A 24300-nucleotide genomic window follows, 5' to 3' on the forward strand; every position below is an offset into this window, starting at 1 on the left:
TTTAAGATTTCCTGCCCTTATAAAAACTATATTACATCAAGATTGCAAACAAACAAACAACCCCCCCCACTTCTTTATGTCTTTTATTTACTCGTCTATGTTAGCTCATAATTCATTTCCTACCCCAACACATTTCCTCCTTCTTCCTCCTGCTTTGAAAGGACAAGAGTCATGAGGGATAGCTTAATAGAATGTGCCATTTCCCTGCCAGCAATAACTTCCTACTGGCTGGAAGTAAGAAAGCCATTGGCATTCCTTGTTCCCAGAACCAGAAAGTCACTACACCTTGAACCTAAATGTGACCTTTCTATTACTTCATCCTGTCCCTGAGATTCTCTTTTACTCACACACTATACTTTGAAACAATCTTAAATTTTAAGCACTGAAGAATTGCTTAAGAAATGATTAAAGGGTCAAAGTTAACTTACTATTTTAACTTACTACTTTAACTTAACAACTGTTTTCTACATAAGACACTCAAAGTTAATTTAAATCATGTAAATAGAGGAGCCAATAGTAAAAAGGGGATGAAATCTGAGAATAAATACATTTTATAACCCTTGTTTCAAAAGACCAATCCTACAAAATACTTAGAATGTTAAGAATATAATTTACACAGTAAAAATGATTGGTTTTCAGTACAAAAGTGCTTTTAATTTCTTTACTGCAGGTACAATGGCTTCTAAGTCATCAATTTCTAAGATTTCAAGTAGATCATTAGTGAATGCCTGAAATGCTGGAAAAAATTCCTCATGTTCTTCCACTTTGACGACAATGCTTTGGAGGTCTTCAGGTCCCAATACCTGCATAACCAGTTCATTCACATCCTCATTAATCAGCCTACACAATTTTCCAGCTGTGCTCACCAGCACACACAATGAGGATGAACTATTTTTTGTTGAATTATTAGGAATAATTCTTAAATGGGCCCCAAAATGACAAAAGGTCATCACCTAATTCTAAGAGTTCTTGGAGGTTTCTCACAGCATTGTTCATTTCTCCAAGCCTAGTATAAACTTCATTTATTTGAGGATAGACTCCATTTAAAGAAGGCACATCAAATAATTTTTGGAAGTGAGAAACAATAGCTTGCAAAGTTTGGCATATTGCTGTTCTCTTCTTTGTTTTCAACTTCTTCTAACATGGTATCTACTATAAACAACAGATCTTCAACTCTGATACCTTCATTTTCATCCTTCTTTAAATTATGCCAAGGCATCAGTTCTGCAGATAGTATTTTCAAGGACTTATACAAATCCTTTAAGGAAGTCAGTTGATCTGCCCCCATTTCTATTATAGAAAACAAGATGCTTGTAAAGCCAGTATCCAGGGCCAACATCACAGCAGCCTGGCCCATGCAGGTTCGCATTGGATTCGGACAGATGGTAATGAAACAATGGAGCCAAGAACTGGTGGGCCATCATCTTTAATCCTAGCTTGCACCTGGCGGCCAAGTAAAAACACACACTGGGCTCCAAAACCCACTCATTCAGGGCTCACAAAGCTACTGACTTATCCGAGTTTCCTAGAATCAAAGATTTCTAACCTCACCAGTCTCATTCACCTCTGTTCCCCATCTCCTCTCTGCACAAACTTTGCACAAACTGGCTTCTCCTTCAGCACTCCACCGTCTTGGCTGCTTCTCCTGGCCTCCACCACGTGACCTTTCTTTGCTTTCCTCTCTAATGCTAATCTCAGGAATAGAGAGAGTAAGCTCCTGTCTGCCCCACTTTACAATGCAGAAATCAAACCCTTTAAACCAATATACAAAATAGGGAAGTCTCTAATATAAAGTCACTTATCTGAGGCATGATGGGATTGTACCACCCCACATCAAAAAGGGTGGGAAAGGTTTAGTCTTAAAACCAAGCCCCAGGCTACAAGGATCCTGCCTACCCACAGCCTGCCCCCAACACACATTAATATAATCATGCCCATCCCAAGCAAGAAGGGTAAACAATACCATCACCTGGGCGATGGGCTTCCATGTGGGCAGCCCGTCTTTAACAAAGTGAGCATAATATATTTTATCTGCCCAACAATGCTCAAATCCACAAAATTTTTATTAAAATGTTAGGTTCCTTCTTTGCTTTGTTTATAAATTATTACTAAAGCTCTTGGATTGTGAATAATTGAATTGATGCTACTCAGTACCTGGAAGTACCTCTGGTCTATTGGGACCTGCTGCTGGTTATCTTTGCTGGGCTCATCTTTGATCTCTGTATCCTCAGCTTTGTTTTGACCAATAACATCTTGTAATTTCACGTTTTTCTTTAGGAATTTCTCCAGTTTCTTCACCTGTTGTTTATAAAGTCTTAATTCATCCTGTGTGGGCCTGGTTTCCAAATCTTTTTGGAGATTCAGCTTTTCACTTAAAAGTACATCAACCTTAGCTTTTGCTTCTTCAAGCTGATTCTGTAATGACATTAGAAGGCCTTTTTTTTTTTTTTTTTTCATTTTTCTGAAGCTGGAAACAGGGAGAGACAGTCAGACAGACTCCCGCATGCGCCCGACCGGGATCCACCCGGCACGCCCACCATGGGGCGACGCTCTGCCCACCAGGGGGCGATGCTCTGCCCATCCTGGGCGTCGCCATGTTGCGACCAGAGCCACTCTAGCGCCTGAGGCAGAGGCCACAGAGCCATCCCCAGCGCCCGGGCCATCTTTGCTCCAATGGAGCCTTGGCTGCGGGAGGGGAAGAGAGAGACAGAGAGGAAAGCACGGCGGAGGGGTGGAGAAGCAAATGGGCGCTTCTCCTGTGTGCCCTGGCCGGGAATCGAACCCGGGTCCTCCGCACGCTAGGCCGACGCTCTACCGCTGAGCCAACCGGCCAGGGCTAGAAGGCCTTTATAACTTGGTAAGGCTTCAAAACTTCTGTAGTCTCTCTCTGACTGACTTTCATCTTCTTTATATTACCTTTGAAGTTTTCTAATTTTAGATTCATAGTAATCAATTAGGCAAAGCAACTGTCTATCCAAGATGGTATGAGGAACTCTTTTGCAGAGATAAGAAAACACTCTGCTTTGAGTGACAATATGGTCTTCCCCTTCCTTTGTTAATCTATAGATATCCTTTTCAAAGAGGCAATTATCTCCTGTTGCTCCATTGGTTTTTTCTTATAATGCTGACATTTTGCCTGTAAAGCTTTATGCTCCTTTTGAAGATCTTTTATTTTGTTCTGTTGCTGGCAAACCCTATTTAGGGATTCATCCTCCAATTCACCAGTTTTGGATTTCACACCCTCCATAGTTTGTTCCAAGTCATTAGCTCATTTTTCCTCATCTATTGCTCTGCATTTTTCTAGCTGAAGTTCTTTTTTAAGCTGTTGATTAGTTTCTATGAGCTCCTGGATCATGTTCTGTTGATGTGCTGTGTCTTCCACCAATGTTTTCAAGTTCTGTCTCATCCTTTGTGATGACTGTCAAAAATGATGAGATCATTAAGATTTGTTCTCTTGACTAGACATAAAGGTTTGAAGCTGTAAAGCCAGCAGCCAAGGCCAGGGCCACCATCACAGCAGCCTCCTGGCCCATGCAGGTTCGCATTGGATTCGGACAGTCGGTAAAGAAACAATGGAGCCAAAAACTGATAGGCCATTTTCTTTAATTCTAGCTTGCACCGGGCGGGCAAGTAAAAAACACACACTGGGCTCCAAAACCCACTCACATTTAGTGCTCACAAAGCCGCTGACTTATCCGAGTTTCCTAGAATCAAAGGTTTCTAGCTCACCAGCCTTATTCTCCTCAGTTCCCCATCTCCTTCCTTATCCCAGATACAAACTCTGCACAAACTGGCATCTCACTCAGCACTCCGCCATCTTGGCTGCTTCTCCTGGCCACATGGCCTCTTTCTGCTCTCTGCTCTGCTCCCTCTGCTCTCTCATGTTAATCATCCCAGGAACCAAGAGAGCAAGCTCCCGCTCCGTCCCCATTTTATAGTGTAGAAATCCAAACTCTTAATCCAATATACAAAATAGGGAAGTCTCTAATACAAAGTCACTTCTCTGAGGCATGATTGGATTGTACCACCCCACATCAAAAAGGGTGGGAAAGGCTTAATCCCAAAACCAAGCCCCAGGCTACAAGGATTCTCAACACACATTAATATCAAGTGGGTAGCGCTATTTTTTAACAAAGTGAGCATAATATATTTTATCTGCCCAACAGAAGCCATGCATCATCAACAGCCTGTTTATGTTCTCCCATTCTGCTTCTTCCTGCTGTTTTTCAGTCATGAGTCTATTTGATGATTTACTGGACTGCTGGGCATTAGGGGTTGTTGGAGACGGTTTAGTTTGCAGAACCAAAAATGTGGTGGGAATGAAAAATTCTGAGTTGCCTCTTGTAGAGCCAGCAGCCAGGGCCAGGCCCACTATAACAGCAGCCTCCTGGCCCATGCAGGTTCTCATTGGATTCGGACAGTCGGTAAAGAAACAACGGAGCCAAAAGCTGATGGGCCATAGTCTTTAATTCTAGCTTGCACCCGGCGGGCAAGCAAAAACACACACTGGGCTCCAAAACCCACTCACATTCAGTGCTCACAAAGCTATTGACTTATCCGAGTTTCCTAGAATCAAAGGTTTCTAGCTCACCAGCCTTATTCTCCTCAGTTCCCCATCTCCTTCCTTCTCCAGCGTCAAACTGCACAAACTGGCCTCTCACTCAATACTCCGACATCTTGGCTGCTTCTCCTGGCCTCTTTCTGTTGCTCTCTGCTCTGCTCCCTCTGCTCTCTCATGCTAATCATCCCAGGAACCAAGAGAGCAAGCTCTTGTTCTGCCCCCATTTTATAGTGTAGATTCAAAACCTTCAATCCAATATACTAAATAGGGAAGTCTCTAATACAAAGTTACTTCTCTGAGGCATGATTGGATTGTACCACCCCACATCAAAAAGGGTGGGAAAGGCTTAATCCCAAAACCAAGCCCCAGGCTACAAGGATTCTCAACACACATTAATATCACCTGGGCAACGGCCTCACGTGGGCAGCACCATTTTTAACAAAGTGAGCATAATACATTTTATCTGCCCAACACCTCTTCTTCACTTAGTTAACTTATACTTGATTTTCAGATGTCGACTCATATTTCTTTCTTTAGAGAAATCTCTGATTCCATGACTATATCAGGTACTCTTGTTATATGCTCTTGTAGCACTAAGTCATTCACTGAAGTCTTCCTAGACCTGTATTTCTCAACCCTGGCTGCACATTAGACTTACTTTGGGGAGCTTTGAAAACCCTTGTATGTGCTTTCTAGTGATGTGTAGAAAAATTCTTTAACCTTTCATTCAAGTTTAAATTGTGCAATAAAACCCACCTGACTTGGATATTTTGGACTAGTGAGGAGAAGACTGGAGGGAATGTATCAAGAAGGGATGTATTTGTGGATTTGTGTAACTGTTGGTCAAATAAATTTGTAAATATGTTATATATATTTCTCGCTTATAGTTTGCATTGTGTGTGGGGGCACAGGCTGTGGGAAGGCAGAAGTCCTATAGCCTAAGGCTTAGTTTTAAGACTAAGCCTTTCCCATCCTTTTTGATGTAGGGTGATGCACTCTCATGAGGAATCCCATTATGTCTCAGATGGGTGACTTTGTATCAGAGACTTCCTTGTTTATATATTGGATTAAAGGTTTGGATTTCTACACTATAAAGTGGGGCAGACAGGGAGTTTGCTCTCTCTCAATTCCTGGGATTAGCATTAGAGAGGAGAGCAGAGAAAGGCCACGTGGAAGAGACCAGGAGAAGCAGCCAAGATGGTGGAGTGCTGAGTGAGAAGCCAGTTTGTGCAGAGTTTGTGTAGGGAGAAGGAAGGAGATGGGGAACAGAGGTGATTACAGCTGGTGAGGTAGAACCTTTGATTCTAGGAAACTCGGACGAGTCACTGGTTTTGGGAGCCCTGAATAGAAAGGGAAGTGTTTTCCCACTGTGTGTATTTCTTGCCTGCCGGGTGCAAGCTAGGATTAAAGCTAATGGCCTACCAGTTCTTGGCTCCGTTGTTTTATTACCATCTGTCCGAATCTAATGCAAACCTGCATGGGCCAGGCGGCTGTGACAGTGGCTGTGGATACTGGCTTTACAGTAACTATATGGTGAGGGAGATTTTCCTGTTGCCCTTGATTTAACTATTCGTCTTCTCACCATTGATGGCAAAAGATGCTCTATGTGTTATCTAATCTATTTCTCACCATATCTATCATAGTTAGTAAGATTCAATCCAGTCCAGTTAAATACTTCATTCTCAAATTCTATATAAATCTTTTTCTTCTCTACTTTCAGTGGAGGCTTGACCTATGACTTTGAGGGAAACCACATGGTCAGCTCTCACATCCTCTGTCTAGCACCCATAAAATGGAGAAAATTGTTTATTTATTTTTCTCTCTCTCTTTCTTTATTATTTATATTTTTTTTCATTTTTCCGAAGCTGGAAACGGGGAGGCAGTCAAACAGACTCCCGCATATGCCAGACCGGGATCCACCCGGCATGCCCACCAGGGGGTGATGTTCTGCCCCTCTGGGGCGTCGCTCTGTTGCATCCAGAGCCATTCTAGCACCTGAGGCAGAGGCCACAGAGCCATCCCCAGCGCCCGGGCCATCTTTGCTTCAATGGAGCCTTGGCTGTGGGAGGGGAAGAGAGAGACAGAGAGGAAGGAGAGGGGGAGGGGTGGAGAAGCAGATGGGTGCTTCTCCTGTGTGCCCTGGCCAGGAATTGAACCCAGGACTCCTGCACGCCAGGCCGACGCTCTACCGCTGAGCCAACCGGCCAGGGCCACTTTCTTTCTTTATTTTTAGGAAATTGTTTATTACTTGAAAATATGTTTTCTAGAATATTGATTTTTCTTTTATTGATTGATTTTAGAGAGGGAGGAAGATAAAGACAGAGACAGTGTGAAGCCATGTTGGGCGGATAAAATGTATTATGCTCACTTTGTTAAAGAGGCCGTTGCCCAGGTGATATTAATGTGTGTTGGGGTGGGCTAAAGGCAAGCAGAATCCTTGTAGCCTGGGGCTTGGTTTTGGGATTAAGCCTTTCCTACCCTTTTTGATGTGGGGTGGTACAATCCAATCATGCCTCAGAGAAGTGACTTTGTATTAGAGACTTCCCTATTATGTATATTGGATTAAGGGTTTGGATTTCTACACTATAAAAGGGAGGCAGAACGGGACTCGGCTCTTGGTTCCTGAGGTTAGCATGAGAGAGCGGAGAGAGTAGAGCCAGCAGCTAAAGGAGGCCACGTGGAGGAGGCCAGGAGGAGCAGCCAGGATGGCGGAGTGCTGAGTGAGATGCCAGTTTGTGTAGAGTTTGTATCTGGGATAAGGAAGGAAATGGGGAACTGAGGAGAATAAGGTTGGTGAGCTAGAAACCTTTGATTCTAGGAAACTCGGATAAGTCAGTGGCTTTGTGAGCACTGTGTGTGACTGGGTTTTGGAGCCCAGTGTGTATTTTTACTTGCCCGCCGGGTGCAAGGTAGGATTGAAGGCTATGGCCCACCAGTTTTTGGCTCCATGGTTTCTTTACCGACTGTCCGAATCCAATGCGAACCTGCATGGACCAGGCTGCTCTGATGGTGGCTCTGGCCGTGACTTCTGGCTTTACAAGCCAGTATCCACGGCCATCATCACAGTCACCTGGCCCATGCAGGTTCACATTGGATTCGGACAGATGGTAATGAAACAATAGAGCCACGAACTGGTGGGCCATCATCTTTAATCCTAGCTTGCATCTGGAGGGCAAGTAAAAACCATGGGCTCCAAAACCCACTCATTCAGTGCTCAAAAAGCTACTGACTTATCCGAGTTTCCTGGAATCAAAGGTTTCTAGCTCACCAGCCTTATTCACCTCTGTTCCCCATCTCCTTCCTTCTCCCAGCACAAACTCTGCACAAACTGGCTTCTCACTCAGCACTCCACCATCCTGGCTGCTTTCCCTGACCTCCTTCACGTGGCCTTTCTCTGCTCTCCTCTCTAATGCTAATCTCAGGAACTGAGAGAGAGCAAGCTCCCTGTCTGCCCCACTTTATAGTGTAGAAACCAAAACCTTTAATCCAATATACAAACAAGGAAGTCTCTGATACAAAGTCACTTATCTGAGGCATAATGGGATTCCTCATGAGAGTGCACCACCCTACATCAAAAAGGGTGGGAAAGGCTTAGTCCTAAAACCAAGCCCCAGGCTACAAGGATCCTGCCTGCGCACAGCCCGCCCCCAACACACATTAATATAATCACGCCCATCATCTGGGCAACCGGCTTCCACTTACGTGGGCAGCGCCATCTTTAATAAAGTGAGCATAATATATTTTATCTGCCCAACAGACAGAAACATCAATCTGTTCCTATATGTGCCCTGACCCTGGATTGAATCCACAACCTCTGTGCATCAAGATGATGCTCAAACCAACTGAGCTATCTGGCCAGGTCTACTTTGTGGAATACTAAAAAGAATTTAACAAGGCATTGGTCACCTGACCAGGCAGTAGAGCAGTGGATAGAGCGTAGGACTGGGATATAGAGGACCCAGCTGCAAAACCCCGAAGTTGCTGGCTTGAGTGTGGGCTCACCAGCTTGAGCATGAGATAGTAGACATGACCCCACTGTCGCTGGCTTAAGCCCTAAAGTTACTGGCTTGAAGTCCAAGTTTGCTAGCTTGAGCCCAAAGTCGCTGGCTTGAGCAAGGGGTTACTTGGTCTGCTGTAGCCCCCCAGTCAAGGCACATATGAGAAAGCAATCAATGAACAACTAAGGAGCTGCAATGAAGCATTGATGCTTCACATCTCTCTCCCTTCCTGTCTGTCTATCCTTAGCTGTTCTTCTCTCTGACTCTCTGTCTCTGTCAAAAAACGAAACAGTCAACAAAACAACAAGAGCAACAAAGAAACAAGGCATTGATCGGTGTAGGGGAGAAAAGCAAAGGGGTTCTTACTGAGAAAATTTGAGTATTAAGGACAAAAAAAAAGGACAAATAGAAATCAGTGGGATGGCCCGACCAGTGGTGGCACAGTGGATAGAGCATCAATGTGTGATGTTGAGGACCCAGGTTCAAAACCCTTTGGTCACTGGCTTGAGCACAGGCTCAACAAATTTTGGAGAGCATAGGATCACCAGTATGATCCCATGGTCACTGGATTAAGCCTAAAGGTCACTGGCATGAGCAAGGGGTCACTGGCTCAGCTTTAGCCCCTTGGTCAAGGCACATATGAGAAGAAGATCAGTGAACAACTAAAGTGCCACAAGTATGAATTGATGCTTCTCATCCCTCTCCCTTTCTGTATGTTTCTCTTCTCTCTCTCTAAAAAAAGAGAAAGAAAGAAATCAGTGAGATGGATCTGAAAAGAAAAACAAAAGCATACCAAACTAAACTGCTATGTGGAAAAATCAACAACGTATAAAAGCATAGTGATAAAGAGCAGAGACTCCATTGCCAGCCTGCCTGGGTTCAAATTCCAGCTTTACTACTTACTAATGGGAGATTGGCCAAGTTACTTAACCTCTGTGTGCCTCAGTTACTTCTAAAATGAGGTAAATGAAAATACCTAAAAGAGTTGTTGAGATGGTTTCTTGATGGAATAGTCATAAAATGCTTAGAATGGTGCCTGGCATATGGTGAAAGCCATGTGAGTATTTGTTCAATAAATAAATATGACATCTTCCTTATTACCTTAAGACGATTTCATATTTAGATTGTTGGGGTAAGTTAGTATGAAGAGACACCAAAAGGAAATACTTATAACATACACAAGACCCACTCCCCCCCCCCCTCCATTGATTTGAGAGAGTAAAAGAGAAAGGGAGAGAGAGGGAAACATCAACTCAGTTGTTTCATTTAGTTATTCCATTTATTTGTGTAGCTATTGATTGCTTCTTCTATGAGCCCTGACCAGGGGTGGAACCAGGGACCTCTGGTGTGCTAGGTGGATGCTTTATTCTCTGAACCACCCAGCCACAGTCTATAAGACTCACTTTTACATTTTTACTGTATCTTCTATTTTATTCTTCTTTTTCCCAAAAGGAATATTATTTTGATCTATTTAATATTTAATTATGTGAGGGGAGTGATGGTTTAGTTGTATATCTTTCTTTTTTTAACTTAATTTTTTTTTGTGACAGAGACAGAGAAAGGGACAGATAGGATGGAAGGGAGAGAGATGAAAAACCTCAATTCCTTGTCGTGGCATCTTAGTTGTGTTCACTGATTGCTTTCTAATATGTGCCTTGACTGGGGAGGGTGGGCTCCAGCAGAGCCTGTGACCCCTTGCTCAAGCCAGCGACCTTGGACTTCAAGCCAGTGACCTCTGGGTTCAAGCCAGAGACCATAGGATCATGTGTATGATCCCATGTTTAAGCCAGCAACCCAGCACTCGAGCTGGATGAGCCCACGCTCAAGCCGAAGACCTTGCAGTTTTGAACCTGGGTCCTCCGTGTCCCAGTACTCTTCTTTTCTGAGGAAATACCAAATGGCAATGACGCTGGTGCTGTGGAAGGGCCTGGTGGTTCCAGAGGCCTCAGGAACCCTGGAATGGGATGCTGCAGTGGCTTCTGTGGAGAATTTGGTAGTGACATCTGGAGCTAAGACCCAGACCAGCAGAGGCAAGGCTGAAGACAAGGAATGGATTCCAGTCACCAAGCTGGGCCGCCTGGTCAGGGACACCAAGATCAAGTCCCTGGAAGAGCTCTATCTTTTCTCCTTGCCCATCACGAAACCTGAGATCACTGGCTTTTTCCTGGGGGCACCTCTGAAGGAAGAGGTTTTGAAGATTATGTCCATGCAAAAGCAGACACGTGCTGGCCAGAGGACCCGGTTGAAGGCATTTATCACTATTAGGAACCACAATGGACATCTTGGTCTGGGTGTTAAGTGCTCAAAAGATGTAGCTACTGCCATTGGTGGAGCCATTATCTTGGCCAAGCTCTCTATTGTCCATGTGTGACGAGGGCACTGGGAGAACAAGATTGGCAAGGCCTACATGGTCCCTTGCAAGGTGCTCAGCTGCTGTGGCTCTGTGCTGGTGTGCCTCATCCCCGCCCCCAGGGGCACTGACATGTCTCAGCCCTGTGCCCAAGAAGCTGCTGATTGTGTAGCGCTGACTGCTACACCTTGGCCAGGACCTGCACTGCCACCCTGGGCAACTTTGCCAAGGCCACTTTTTTTTTTTCCCCTGAAGTGAGAAGTAGGGAGGCAGAGAGGCAGACTCCTGCATGCACCTGACTGGGATCTACCTGGAAAGCCCACTAGGGGACTATGCTCTGCTCATCTGGGCCATTGCTCTGTTGCAACCGAAGCCATTCTAGCACCTAAGACGGAGGCCATGGAGCCATCCTCAGCACCCGGGCCAACTTTGCTCTAATAGAGCCTTGGCTGCTGGAGGGGGAGGGAGGGAGAGAAAGGAAGGAGGAAGGGTGGAGAAGCAGATGGGTGCTTTTCCTGTGTGTCCTGGGCAGGAATCAAACCTGGGACATCTACATGCCAGGATGATGCTCTACCACTGAACCAATCAGCCAGGGCCGCCAAGGCCACTTTTGATGCCATCTTTAAGACCTACAATTATCTCACCCCTGACCTCTGGAAAGATACTTTGTTCACCAAGTCTCCCTATTAGGAATTCACTGACCATCTTGTAAAGACCCACACCAGAATTTTTGTGCAGAGGACCTAGGCTTCAGCTGTAGTTACCACATAATTTCATAAAAAAAAAATAAAGTGAACTAAGTCTGTTAAAAAGAACAGCATCAGCATATAATCTAAGATCGGTAATGAGCCCCTGCCCCCCAAAAACATTAGCATGCTTTTAAAAATTGGAAGCTTTTCTTTTCTTGTTTTTTTTTTAGAAAGAGGCACAAAGAGAGATAGAGAGACAGGAACATCGAGCTGTTCCTGCATGTGCCCTGACTGGGGATAAAACCAACAACCTCTGTGCTTCCGGAGGATGCTCCAGCCAACCAAGCTATCAGGCCAGGGCTTAATTTTCTTTTTTTAATTGATTGATTTTTAGAGAGACAGAGAGAGAAAGTAGAGAGAGGAGAGGGGAAAGAGAAGTATTCATTTGTTGTTCCACTTAGTTGTGCATTCATTGGTGGAAGCTTTTCATTTTAGTAATTGCTTTGCATGTGCTTTGACCTAGCAAACCTGGGGTTTTGAACTGGCGATCTCAGCACTCCAGGTCAACGATTTATCCACTGTGCCACCACAGGTGTGGCAATGATTGGTTTATTTGTTTATTTATTTATTTGTTTGTTTGTTTTAATGAGAGAGAGACAGACAGGGACAGTGTAAAGCCAGCAGGCACAGCCAGGGCCACTATCACAGCCGCCTGGCCCATGCAGGTTCGCATTGGATTCGGACAGTCGGTAAAGAAACAGCGGAGCCAAAAACTGATGGGCCATAGCCTTTAATCCTACCTTGCACCCGGCGGGCAAGTAAAAACACACACTGGGCTCCAAAACCCAGTCACATTCAGTGCTCATAAAGCCACTGACTTATCCGAGTTTCCTAGAATCAAAGGTTTCTAGCTCACCAGACTTATTCACCTCAGTTCCCCATCTCCTTCCTTATCCCAGATACAAACTCTACACAAACTGGCATCTCACTCAGCACTCCACCATCTTGGCTGCTTTTCCTGGCCTCCTCCACGTGGCCTCCTTTAGCTGCTGGCTCTACTCTCTCCGCTCTCTCATGCTAACCTCAGGAACCAAGGGCCCAAGCTCCCACTTCGTCCCCATTTTATAGTGTAGCAATCCAAACTCTTAATCCAATATACAAAACAGGGTAGTCTCTAATACAAAGTCACTTCTCTGAGGCATGATTGGATTGTACCGCCCTACAGCAAAAAGGGTAGGAAAGGCTTAATCCCAAAACCAAGCCCCAGGCTACAACAATTCTGCCTGCCTTTAGCCCACCCCAACACACATTAATATCACCTGGGCGACAGCATCTTTAACAAAGTGAGCATAATACATTTTATCTGCCCAACAGACAGACAGAGGGGAAGGGAGAAAGATGAGAGGCATCAATTCATAGTTGCCGCACTTTAGTTGTTCATTGATTGTTTTCTCATATGTGACTTGACCAGGGGGCTCCAGCTGAGCCAGTGACCTTTTGTTCAAACCAGCAACCTTGAGCTCCAAGCCTGTGACCTTGGGCTTCACAACAATGACCTTTGGACTCAAGCCAGCAACCTTGCGCTCAAGCTGGTGAGCCTGTGCTCGGGCTGGCAACTTCAGGATTTTGAACCTGGGTCCTCTGCATCCCAGGACAATGCTCTATCCACTGCACTATCACCTGAGTAGGCTAGCTTTTCATTTTAGATAAGGCTGTAATCAGTTTTCATTTCAAAGCAGAAAGCTTTCATTCTTGATAAAGATGTGTTTATTGCTCATTAGTATCATTATTTTTGGCTTCGAGGTAATGTTTAGGGAAAAGCATGTCTCCAGTTTTCCTTCTTGGAGCAGTTTACTAGAAAAAGCATGAATTTTAAACCATAAATTAGTTCTAACTAAAAAATATTTTTACTTATTAAAACCCAATTTGTTCTCCTAACATTTATTTTTTTTGTTTATTAATTACATAGTTACTATACCCAAAACAATACCAAACCTAGAAACTATATAAAACAGTGGTAGTCAACCTGGTCCCTACCACCCACTAGTGGGTGTTCCAACTTTCATGGTGGGTGGCAGTAAGTTGTTTTATAAAGATTTATTATACCAAACTTAGCAAAAATTCGACATAACGTACTTGGTAAGTAATTATTATTATATGCTTTAAGTTGCTGTAACTCTGCTTTATAAATTTTATAAAGTAAAGTTACTTCTCTACTTTATAAATCACCATTACTGTGGAACCGGAGGGCGGTTAGAAAATTTTACTACTAACAGAGATACAAAAGTGGGCGGTAGGTATAAAAAGGTTGACTACCCCTGATATAAAACAATCACATTGAGAAGGATGTTTCTTGTACTCTGCACCGTACTCTGGGATCATAAAAATAACTGTAAGCTGAAACCATGCTAAGAAAACTTAAGACTCAATGAGAAAAATTACAGTTGTTCTTTGACCTTTTGTCAAAACATTAAGAACTATTGATTATGAATATAAAAGGAAATGAAAAAATAGTAAAACTCGTATTTATTTAGTTCAGTATAATTTAAAACACTAGACACATTGAAAATTAAAATGTTTATTTCTTAAAAAAAAAACCTTATCACAAAGAGCCAAGAAAATTAGAATAAAGATCAAAGGCCTCAAGCTCTATGCCTCCCCTTTTCTGTTCTGGCTTGAACACTGTCGACATGACTTCCACTGACCACCTGTTCCCATTGCTTTTCCTCTCAATTTCCTATAGTTAAGACAAACAAAACCCATCTCAACCAGCTTCATCAGCCCTATTGACCTAAAAGTGATCAACAGGGCTATTACAATATTATCATAATAAATTTACATTACAGTTTTGAACCATTCTGCCTATTGAATTGCCATGACAGTTCCAGGAGGGACAAAAAAAGAAAACACTATCTGGAGAGGAGGGACAAGGGCAACTGCATCAACAGTGACCCGACCAGTGCTGGAAGCCAGGGACCACCCTATCCAGCCCCTTGCTTACATTTAATAAAAACCTTCCACTCAGAATCCATCAGGGCATCTTGTTCTTTGAGTTCTACTGCTCTCACGTTTTTTTCTTTTTTCTTTCTTTTTTTTTTTTTTTTTGGACAGAGACAGAGAGAGTCAGAGAGAGGGACAGATAGGGATTGACAGACAGAAAGGGAGAGAGATGAAAAGTATCAATGCTTCGTTGCAGCTCTTAGTTGTTCATTGATTGCTTTCTCATATGTGCCTTGACCAGGGGACTACAGCAGAGTGAGTGAATCCTTTCTAAGCCAATGACTTTGGGCTTCAAGCCAGTGACCTTTCGGCTCAAGACAGTGTCCATAGGATCATGTCTACAAACCCACATTCAAGCCAGTGACCTTTGGGCTCAAGACAGTGACCAAAGGATCATGTTTACAAACCTACATTCAAGCCAACGACCCACACTCAAGCTGGTGAGCCCAGAGTCTAGGTGGATAAACTCACACTCAAGCCGGTGACCTTGGGGTTTCGAACCTGGGTCCTCCCCATCCTAGTCTGACTCTCTATCCACTACGCCACCACCTGGTCAGGCTCCTCGCTCACTTCTTGAGTGCACACATTCGCTTTAATAAATTGTGCTTTGTTGAATCTTTCTGTCTCGTCCCTGAATTCACTCTTGTGTGGTGACAAGGACCTGGCCCAACTATCAGGCTGAGGCCTCTCTCGGCCTCCCTGGGTGCCCTCTGCTTTCACAGCTGTTTGAACAATGCGTGCCTTCTAATTGTATAACTTATGATATAAAGAGAAAGCCTCTTTACTGGGCCCTGGCTAATTCTCATACTCCTTTCGAAGTTTGGATTAGCTTCCAACACTTAATTCTTTGTGCTTTCAATGTTGTAAAATATTTCTGGAGTTGCTTTAATGTAAAGTTTTTTGTTGTTGTTTTTTGCTGTTGTCATTCCCCCTGGAACATTTTTATCCTTTTTGTTACAACTACTTTCCTCATTTATGTTGATAAGTTTGTTTTCACTAAGTTCATCTGGCTGCATATGTCAACAGTCCCTTTTGAATTTCACAAATAGCATAACCACTTTTTCTTTCTTTGCTGTACTTTCATCTTTCTTGACCAATGCCCTCTTTCAGGGATCTATTTTTGTAAAATAACACATGGGCTTGTCACTAGGAGACAAGAAAGAACCACAACTACATGCTTTGCTATGTGTGAACTGAATTACAGATGTACACTAACCAGACTTTGAAAAGAGTGATTTGATTAGTCACTGATTGGTCAACTATTTACATAGTGATTTGTGGACTTAGGAGGTAACAGTAAAGTTGATACTTTATGTAATCATTCAGTTACCAGACCACGATAACAAGGATGGGAATTCTGTTGTTGGGGAATGGTATTATGTAACTAAATCCATGGTAACTGAATTTCATGGGTATGAGAGTCATGCAAAGTGAAGACTGTGTATAATTTGTGTGTTTTCTGTAGTATAAAATGAAAAGTGTTAAAGCAAAGGCTCTCAACATATTTCCAAGTGATCATTCTATAACTTATTTGATTGCATCATTTCTCTGTTAAAGATCCTTCAGTGACTTTCTGTACAAGATTGTTAAAATTACTACCGTTAGATTATCTGGAGAAAAGGGTTGTGAAAGGCTGAAGTGGAAGCATTTATTACTTCCCAAGAGAAGAAAGAGCCGCTGCTGGCCGGGAGTGAGGTGGAAGGTTGGTTTTCATTGGTCTGTAGGGGCAATACTGTTTTTGTTGCAAGACAGCGGGGCATAAGAGAGTAGTTTGTTTCTTCGATTGTCCAGCAGCAGTAGGTCATTAAAATTATCTTGAGCAATGACAGTTGTCTTGTAAGCAGGATGTGGCTTGACCTGTGTGTTTTTTTACATTCCTCCATGTCTGCAAAAGAAGCTCAAAACTATGTCAGGAGATTAGGTTAGGATGGGCCTTTGGCTTTCTGTCCTTTCAGCTACAATTCTGCATTCTGCTCTGAACCTAGGCCCTTTTCAATGTGATTTTTTAACTCGTATGATCAAGAGGTGAAGTCTATTTCTCTCCTCCTGGAATCTAGCTTGGCCTTGTGACTTAACGTTGGCTGACAGGATGCAGTGATGGTGTGCTAGTGCTTTAACATCTCCTCTCTGTTGGTACCCTCTTCTCTGCGGCAGGACGGTAGCTGGCTTCAGGATGAATGTACCTGCAAAAGCCAGTTCCCAGCTGACCTAACAACTGATGGTAGACATATGAATGAACCCAAACAAGATAGAGTTGTCCAGCTAAATTTCCCCTAAAGTGCTGATTTGTAGAATCATATGCTAAGAAAATAGCTTTGTTTTAAGTCCTTCAAGTCTAGAGGGGTTTGTTATGTAGCAATATCTAATAACATGTTACATAACATGCTATGTAGCAACTATGAGTTGATGCTTCTCATCTCTCTCTTCCCCACACCCCTTCTTGTCTTTCTCTCTCTAAAAAAAAAATAAAAAATAAAAAAGGAACCTTTTTACTTTGGTGTAATATGAAATTAAAAACAAAATTTTCCCAATATTTATAGGACCAATTCTGACCAAAAAGCCTTCCAGCCATGATTTGGACATCCCTAGCAACAGGAAACTCCTTACCTTTAATAGTAATCTTTGCTGGCCTGACTGGTGGTGGTGCAGTGGATTGAGCATTGGCCCAGTACTCTGAGGGCCCAGGTTCAAAATCCTGAGTTCATGGGCTAAAACAAGGGTCGGGAACCTATGGCTCACGAGCCAGATGTAGCTCTTTTGATGGCTGCATCTGGCTCGCAGACAAATCTTTAATAAAAAAAATAACGTTAAAAATATAAAACAGTCTCATGTATTATAATCCATTCATTTTCTACCACTCATGTTCATGGTTGCGGGTGGCTGGAGCCAATCACAGCTGTCCTCTGGGACAACATCAAATTTTTATTGGATAATGTGTAATGTACACGGGTCGTTGTATGGCTCTCACGGAATTACATTTTAAAATATGTGGCGTTCATGGCTCTCTCAGCCAAAAAGTTTCCTGACCCCTGGGCTAAAGCATGGTTTCATCAGCTGGAGCATGGGCTTGACAGCTTGAGGCCAGGGCCCCTGGCTTAAGTGCGGGATCATTGACAGGATCCTAAGGTAGCTGTCTAGGTGCTCAAGGTTGTTGGCTTGAGCCCAAGGTCACTGGTTTGTGTAAGGGGTCACTGGCTTGGCTTGAGTTCCCCCAGGTCAAGTTGCATATGAGAAAGCAATCAATAACAAAAATACCACAGTTATGAGTTGATGCGTCTCATCTCTCTCCTCCCCTACTTGCTCTCTCTTCCTGTCACTCTAACAAAAAACAACAACAAAAAACAAACAATAGCCTTTTCTACTTTTGTATAATATAAAATTAAAAACAAAACAAAAACCAAATAATGTGTCTCTTATAATTATAGTTACCAAAAATAAATAACACTAAGTATTTCTAAACCTTATTGCTTTTATATTAAGTGAAATCTGTTGCCCTATGGTTTCTATTCATTGAAACTATTTTACTCCTCAGGGATAACTAAAACAATCTCGCCCTGGCTGGGTTGCTCAGTTGGTTAGACTGTTTCAAAGTGCAAGGGATTGTCACTTAGATCTTCCGTCAGGGCACATGCAGAGGCAGATCGATGTTTCTGTCTTTTTCCCTCTTTCCCTTCCTCTCTCTAAAATCAATTAAAAATATATTTTTTTAAGCAGTCTAAATCTCTTTTCAGATGGATGTTCTTCAAAATATTAATTGAAGATAGCAATTGTGTGCCTTGTGAGTCTGTCCTTCCTCATGCTAAATATTCTAATTCTGACAGAAATTACTCCCATGATTCTTGTCATTTCCACTTCAATAAATTCCTCTCTATTAGTCAGATTTGCAACAGAGTATCTGTTCCCCTAATCATTTCCTCTATGTGGTAAAATTGTCAGACAAGTCAGAAAATGTTCAGGTCACTGATTTTCAGCTGAGTCAGATGTAGCAATTTTATAATCTACATTATGAAGGCAGCTTCCTTTTTCCCCCTCCATTTGACCTGCCATAGTAGGGACTTTTTGGAAATGATACTAAAACTGTTTCAAGGACAGAAAAAAATTAGAAGAGGCTAGGATTCAAGTAATTACCCTTGCTTGGCACAGGCTGGGACTAAACTAGAATCTTTTGTATCCAGTGTTCTTGTTTTAGGTGTATTTCTTGGACATTTACCCTTTCAGGTGTTGGAGCCTTGGAGAAAAACTTGTGTATTTCTTATGTTTATTTAATGTTGCTATCTGGGCTTCTAAAGCCATAAATATTTATTTTCATCTGGATGCTTTCCCTTTACATCTTGAGTCCATAAACAAGGATGTGGAGTCCTCACCTAAGATAAGATTCTGACAGAGAGCTGTGCAAAGTAAGCACTGCCCCCAAGGATAGAATGTCAGAGTGGGGTCCAGAGGTAGGAACCGACGTTTGCCGAATATGTAAAGATCCAAGAATAAAAGTTGGGAAGATGTGGGGTTTTGTAGGTGAATGATTTGCATATCGGAACACCACTTATTGGTTAGAGAGGAAATAATGCATGGATGTGAAATCAGTCACTCGAGTCCAGAATGAGGGGAGCGAGTGACCTCTGTACCTTTTTATCCTTGGTGGGGAGCAGGGAGGAGGTCTTTGAACTTGACTTTTTACAATATATATATATATATATTTTTTTAACTTTTTTTTTTTGTATTTTTCTGAAGTTGAAAATGGGGAGGCAGTCAGACAGACTCCCGCATACGCCCGACCGGGATCCACCTGGCATGCCCACCAGGGGGTGATGCTCTGCCCATCTTGGGGTGTCGCTCTGCTACAATCACAGCCATTCTAGCGCCTGAGGCAGAGGCCACAGAGCCATCCTTAGCGCCCAGGCCAACTTTGCTCCAATGGAGCCTTGGCTGCGGGAGGGGAAGAGAGAAACAGAGAGGAAGGAGAGGGGGAGGGGTGGAGAAGCAGATGGGAGCTTCTCCTGTGTGCCCTGGCTGGGAATTGAACCTGGGACTCCTGCATGCCAGGCCTATGCTCTACCACTGAGCCAACTAGCCAGGACCACAATATATATTTTTAAGATTGTTATTGAAGCAATGTTTTCCAACTGGCTGTTTCCAAATTGTGTTCCCTACCATCTTGTTGCATCTTTCATGGCAAAAATTCTTTCAATATTAACATATGGATATCTTTCCAAATTCCCATTTGTATATAGCCCCCAAATTGGCATACAAATTATAGTAACTTTCTGTTGAACTCTGGAAAGCATTTTGTCATTAGTATAAATACACTGATGCCTTTGAGTCTATACCAGTTCCCAATGCTGGACCCTGCACATTTTATATTAATTACCCTTTCTCTATGTCAGTGATATGTTCTACTTACAACTCCAACACTCTTTTTCTATCCCTGCTCTCTTCCAAAATGTCTCTAGTTACTGGTAATAGGTGACCTAAACCAGGGTTCCCCATATCTGCCATCATCATCAGCCTCACAGAAATTATTTGAACCTGAGAAAGAAGACACATACTTAGAAGGACACCTTGTGGCTAACTGGGCTCATTAAAAAAAAAAAAAAAAGCACAGCCTAGCAACCATTTCTGCACAGGAACCTCTCACACAAACTGCACTTCAGAGAGAAGTCTACACTGAACTGCCTGCCTGTACTGTATTTCTGCCATTCGAACTGACTCTTATATAGGAATTCCTGGAATCCTACTTCAGTCCCTACCCAATCAGAGTTGTACAGCTCCGCCAACCAGAGCAGCGCTAGTCTGACCTATCAGGACAGTGACTTTTGGACCAACCAAACTGTGAAGATTTGGAGTCCTCATTTGCATGAGAACAGATCAATCAGGGACCAGGGGCAGGGACTTCTGTGCACATAAGCCAGCTTCCCTCTGACTGAGAGCACACTTTCCCTTTCCACTGAGGACTGAAGACTGAATTGCCTGGCTAATGTGAAGCACTGACGATGTCTCCCTGGAGCAGAGTGGGACAAATAGTGCAAGCCAGAGCAGACAGGCACAGAGAACAGCAGAGCAGATCAGCAAGGAGCAGACCAGCGAGAAGCAAAGCAAAGCTGCCTAGCTGGAGAGGGACCTGTCCCCAGCGCTGCCTGTCCCCAAGGCTGCCTGACAGCTCTGCTGTATTACAATTGAGTTGCTTTGCAGTGAATAAAGTCTCCTTCTTCACTGCACTTCAAATTGGAAATTTCTATTGGTGTCAAATTGGTGTCAATCATTGACTGACACCATTAAGTCTTTTTTAAAAATTATTTATTTATTTATTTATTTATTTATTTATTTAGACAGAGCCAGAGAGAGAATCAGAAAGAGGCACAGACCAGGACAGACAGGAAGGGAGAGAGATGAGAAGCATCAACTCTTAATTGTGGCACCTTAGTTGTTCATTGATTGCTTTCTCATATGTGCTTTGACGAGGGGTGGGGGGTGGGGGGGTGGGGGGGTGGAGAACTCCAGCCAGCCAGTGGCCCTTTAGCAAGCCAGCAACCTTGGGCTCAAGCTAGTGACCTTGGGCTCAAGCCAGTGACCGTGGGCTTCAAGCCAGCAACCTTTGGGCTTAAGCTAACAACCATGGGGTCATGTCTGTGATTCCACGCTCAAGCCAGTGACCCCGTGCTCAAGTTGGTGAACCCGTGCTCAAGCTGGATGACCTTGGGTTTCAAACCTGGATCCTTCGTGTCTTAGTCCAATGCTCTTTCTACTGTGCCACTGCCTGGTCAGGTGACACCATTAAGTCTAGGGAAAGTTCTTTTTAGGTAGATGAAGTAGGATAAGGGCTAAGATGAATATCAATAACCAGCCTGCTAAGCCATTAGGACTTTATTTGACTCTTACATTCCAGGAAGATCATATGGCATAAAGTATGCCTGGGTCTCTGAAATGTTCTCTCTTAAATTGTACTGTCTTTAATCCTCACTCCCCACATCCCAGTCTGTAATCATCATCTCAGTAATTTCCCTAACTGCCCTGTGACACTGATGTTGAATTCCAAAGGCCCACAACTCTTTTTTTTTTTTTACAGAGACAGAGAGTCAGAGAGAGGGATAGACAGACAGGAACAGAGAGAGATGAGAAGCATCAATCATAAGTTTTTCGTTGTGACACCTTAGTTGTTCATTGATTGCTTTCTCATATGTGCCTTGATCGTGGGCCTTCAGCAGACCAAGTAACCCCTTGCTCAAGCCAGCGACCTTGGGTCCAAGCTGGTGAGCTTTGCTCAAACCAGATGAGCCTGCGCTCAAGCTGGCAACCTCGGGGTCTCGAACCTGGGTCCTCCGCATCCCAGCCCGACGCTCTAACCACTGCGCCACCACCTGGTCAGGCCCTCACAACTCATTTTATGTTAGGGTCTATTCCCCTTCCTTCATAAGGAATTTAATAGTTTAGTAGTGTCAGGGAGGGATATGCCTGCTTCTAAAATGATGATTTCATCTGAGATCAAACTGGGTTTTCCATCTTAGTTCAAAGCAGCCTAGATAAACTGAAAAACAAAAATGACAAAATAGAACAAAAAACTTGTTACCTTGCATCTCATTTGGGCACCTGGTCCCTCAAAGAATTGACTAAACTTGGCTCAAAACCCTACTATTATGCTCTGTGAGGGTCCAGCATCATGCTTCTCTCTGGCTTCTACTGAATTATCTCTGCCTCATGAGATATTGGAGATGAAATCTCTAGTCGTTATTTTCTACTCACTAACCTCAAGACTTTCATGATTTTTTCTTGTAGATCTGCATGAAGAATGGTGGTGGTGGTCTCAAAGACATGTCACATTGTAGGATTTGTTATCCTCTTTCCATTAATACAACATTTTTTTTATTCCTTTCTCTCTTCTCCTTCTCTGAAACTACCATAACATCCATTTTCTTGTCCTACATAGAACTTCTACCTTCATTCAGATCCTCTCAATTTCTCAGCTCCAACACACAAACACAGGTTCGACAAGGCATTTCTGTACAAGTATAACACTTTCCTTGATGGAAACGTTAGTGAATTTAATTTTTACACTCATTGCACTACAAAAACAGATTTTAAAAAGGCCTGCCATGGCAGGAACTACTTAGAGCCATATCTGGGAGGAGGTAATATTTCATCTTTACTTTTGTAGTCTGTTTCTTTTTTAGTTGATTTTTGCCAAATAGCTTCAACTAGCACAAGCTAGAGTAATTTTTACAGGTGTCTGAGGCAAAGAAATACTTCACCCTTGACCCATATATTGTTGATTTGGTAATGCTTTCTATATGGGTCTCCCCCCCTTTTTTTTTAAGATTTTATTTATTGATTTTACAGATTGAGGAGACAGCGGGATGGAAATTGAGAAGTATTAACTCATAGTTGCTTCACTTTAGTTGTTCATTGATTGATTGCTTTCTGTATGTGCCTTGACCTGACCCAGCAAATCCAGGGTTTTGAACCAGTGACCTCAGTGTTCCAGGTTGATATTCTATCCACTGCGCCACCACAGGTCGAGCTGGGTCTTCTGTTTTGAAAATATAATTTGATAAAGAATCTCAGCTAGTGCAATTAGCTGATTTTTTTTTTTTTTTAATTTCAGGAAAATACTCCATGCTTTCCTCCTCGGCATTCTTCTTATTCCTGCTTATTATTTTATCTCTGTTTAAGCAGATTGTTTGAAAAGAGGAAGTGGAGGGGAAGGAGGATCAGGAGGAGGAAGGGGGAAGACAAAAAAGAGAAAGAGGAAGGAGGAAGGAAAAGAAGGTCTGTTTAATTATTGTTGCTAGTTTCCCTTATTTGCTACAAAGGCAACCTGAAACTCAGGAGGTCTTCTTTTCCAGTAGAATTGCATATTCTCTGAAAAAAATTTTATTTTATACACATTATTATGTATGATTTTAGTAAATGAGAGGACAAACTATTAATGGGGTACATGGCCAAGAATGAATTTTAAGAAAATGCATTTTATTCATCTGTATTATATTATTAATTACTTAACAGAGGATAGCAGGTTTCATACCTTTTTTTCCCATTATTTCCCTTTCTTGGAGAATTTTTGTGGTTCTTTTTTTTGCTAGAGCAGGGAGGAGGAATGGAGAGAGATGAGAAGCATCAACTCGTAGTTGTGTCACTTTAGTTGTTCATTGATTACTTTCTCATACATGCCTTGAAAAGGGACTCCAGCTGAGCCAGTGACCCCTTGCTCAAGCCAGCAACCTTGGGCTTTGACCCAGAGACCATGGGACCATAATGATGATCATACACTCAAGCTGGTAAAGCCACACTCAAGCCAGCAACCTTGGAGTTTTGAACCTGGGACCTCAGCATCCTATGTCAATGCTCTATCCACCGTGTCATTATTAGTTAGAGTAGAAATCTTTATGTTTTATTATTTTGTCAAAACTTAATCCAGACATGTGATGAATACTTTTTATTTTAAACATTTATAGAATTTACAGAGTTATTTTTCTGACCTGGAATTAAATTCATCCCAGATGGGACTTCAAAGAGTTATTTGCTCATGTTAATAAAACAAAAATTGTCATGTTATAAATTTCTGTTCAATGCACTTTCTTTGTATCTTTCTATATATTGATATCTATCGCTTTCTGTATTTTTTCTAGTTTAATTCTCCTTTTAAAATATTTTACAAATATTTAACATTGTTTCCTCTCACTTCTTTTGACATTGAGAATTTTAAACTACTTC

At 42.7% G+C, this 24300-nt stretch overlaps 2 pseudogenes; one reads left to right on the forward strand and one right to left on the reverse strand.

Annotated features, from left to right (window-relative positions):
• Positions 1-635: 635 nt before the first annotated feature.
• LOC136405934 (centrosomal protein of 70 kDa-like) lies at positions 636-4252 on the reverse strand (annotated as a pseudogene).
• Positions 4253-10462: 6210 nt separating this feature from the next.
• Positions 10463-11656, forward strand: LOC136406505 (small ribosomal subunit protein uS5-like; annotated as a pseudogene).
• The last annotated feature ends 12644 nt before the right edge of the window (positions 11657-24300 follow it).

The sequence above is a fragment of the Saccopteryx leptura genome, chromosome 5 (genome assembly GCF_036850995.1).
Source record: "Saccopteryx leptura isolate mSacLep1 chromosome 5, mSacLep1_pri_phased_curated, whole genome shotgun sequence".
Lineage (NCBI taxonomy): Eukaryota > Metazoa > Chordata > Mammalia > Chiroptera > Emballonuridae > Saccopteryx > Saccopteryx leptura.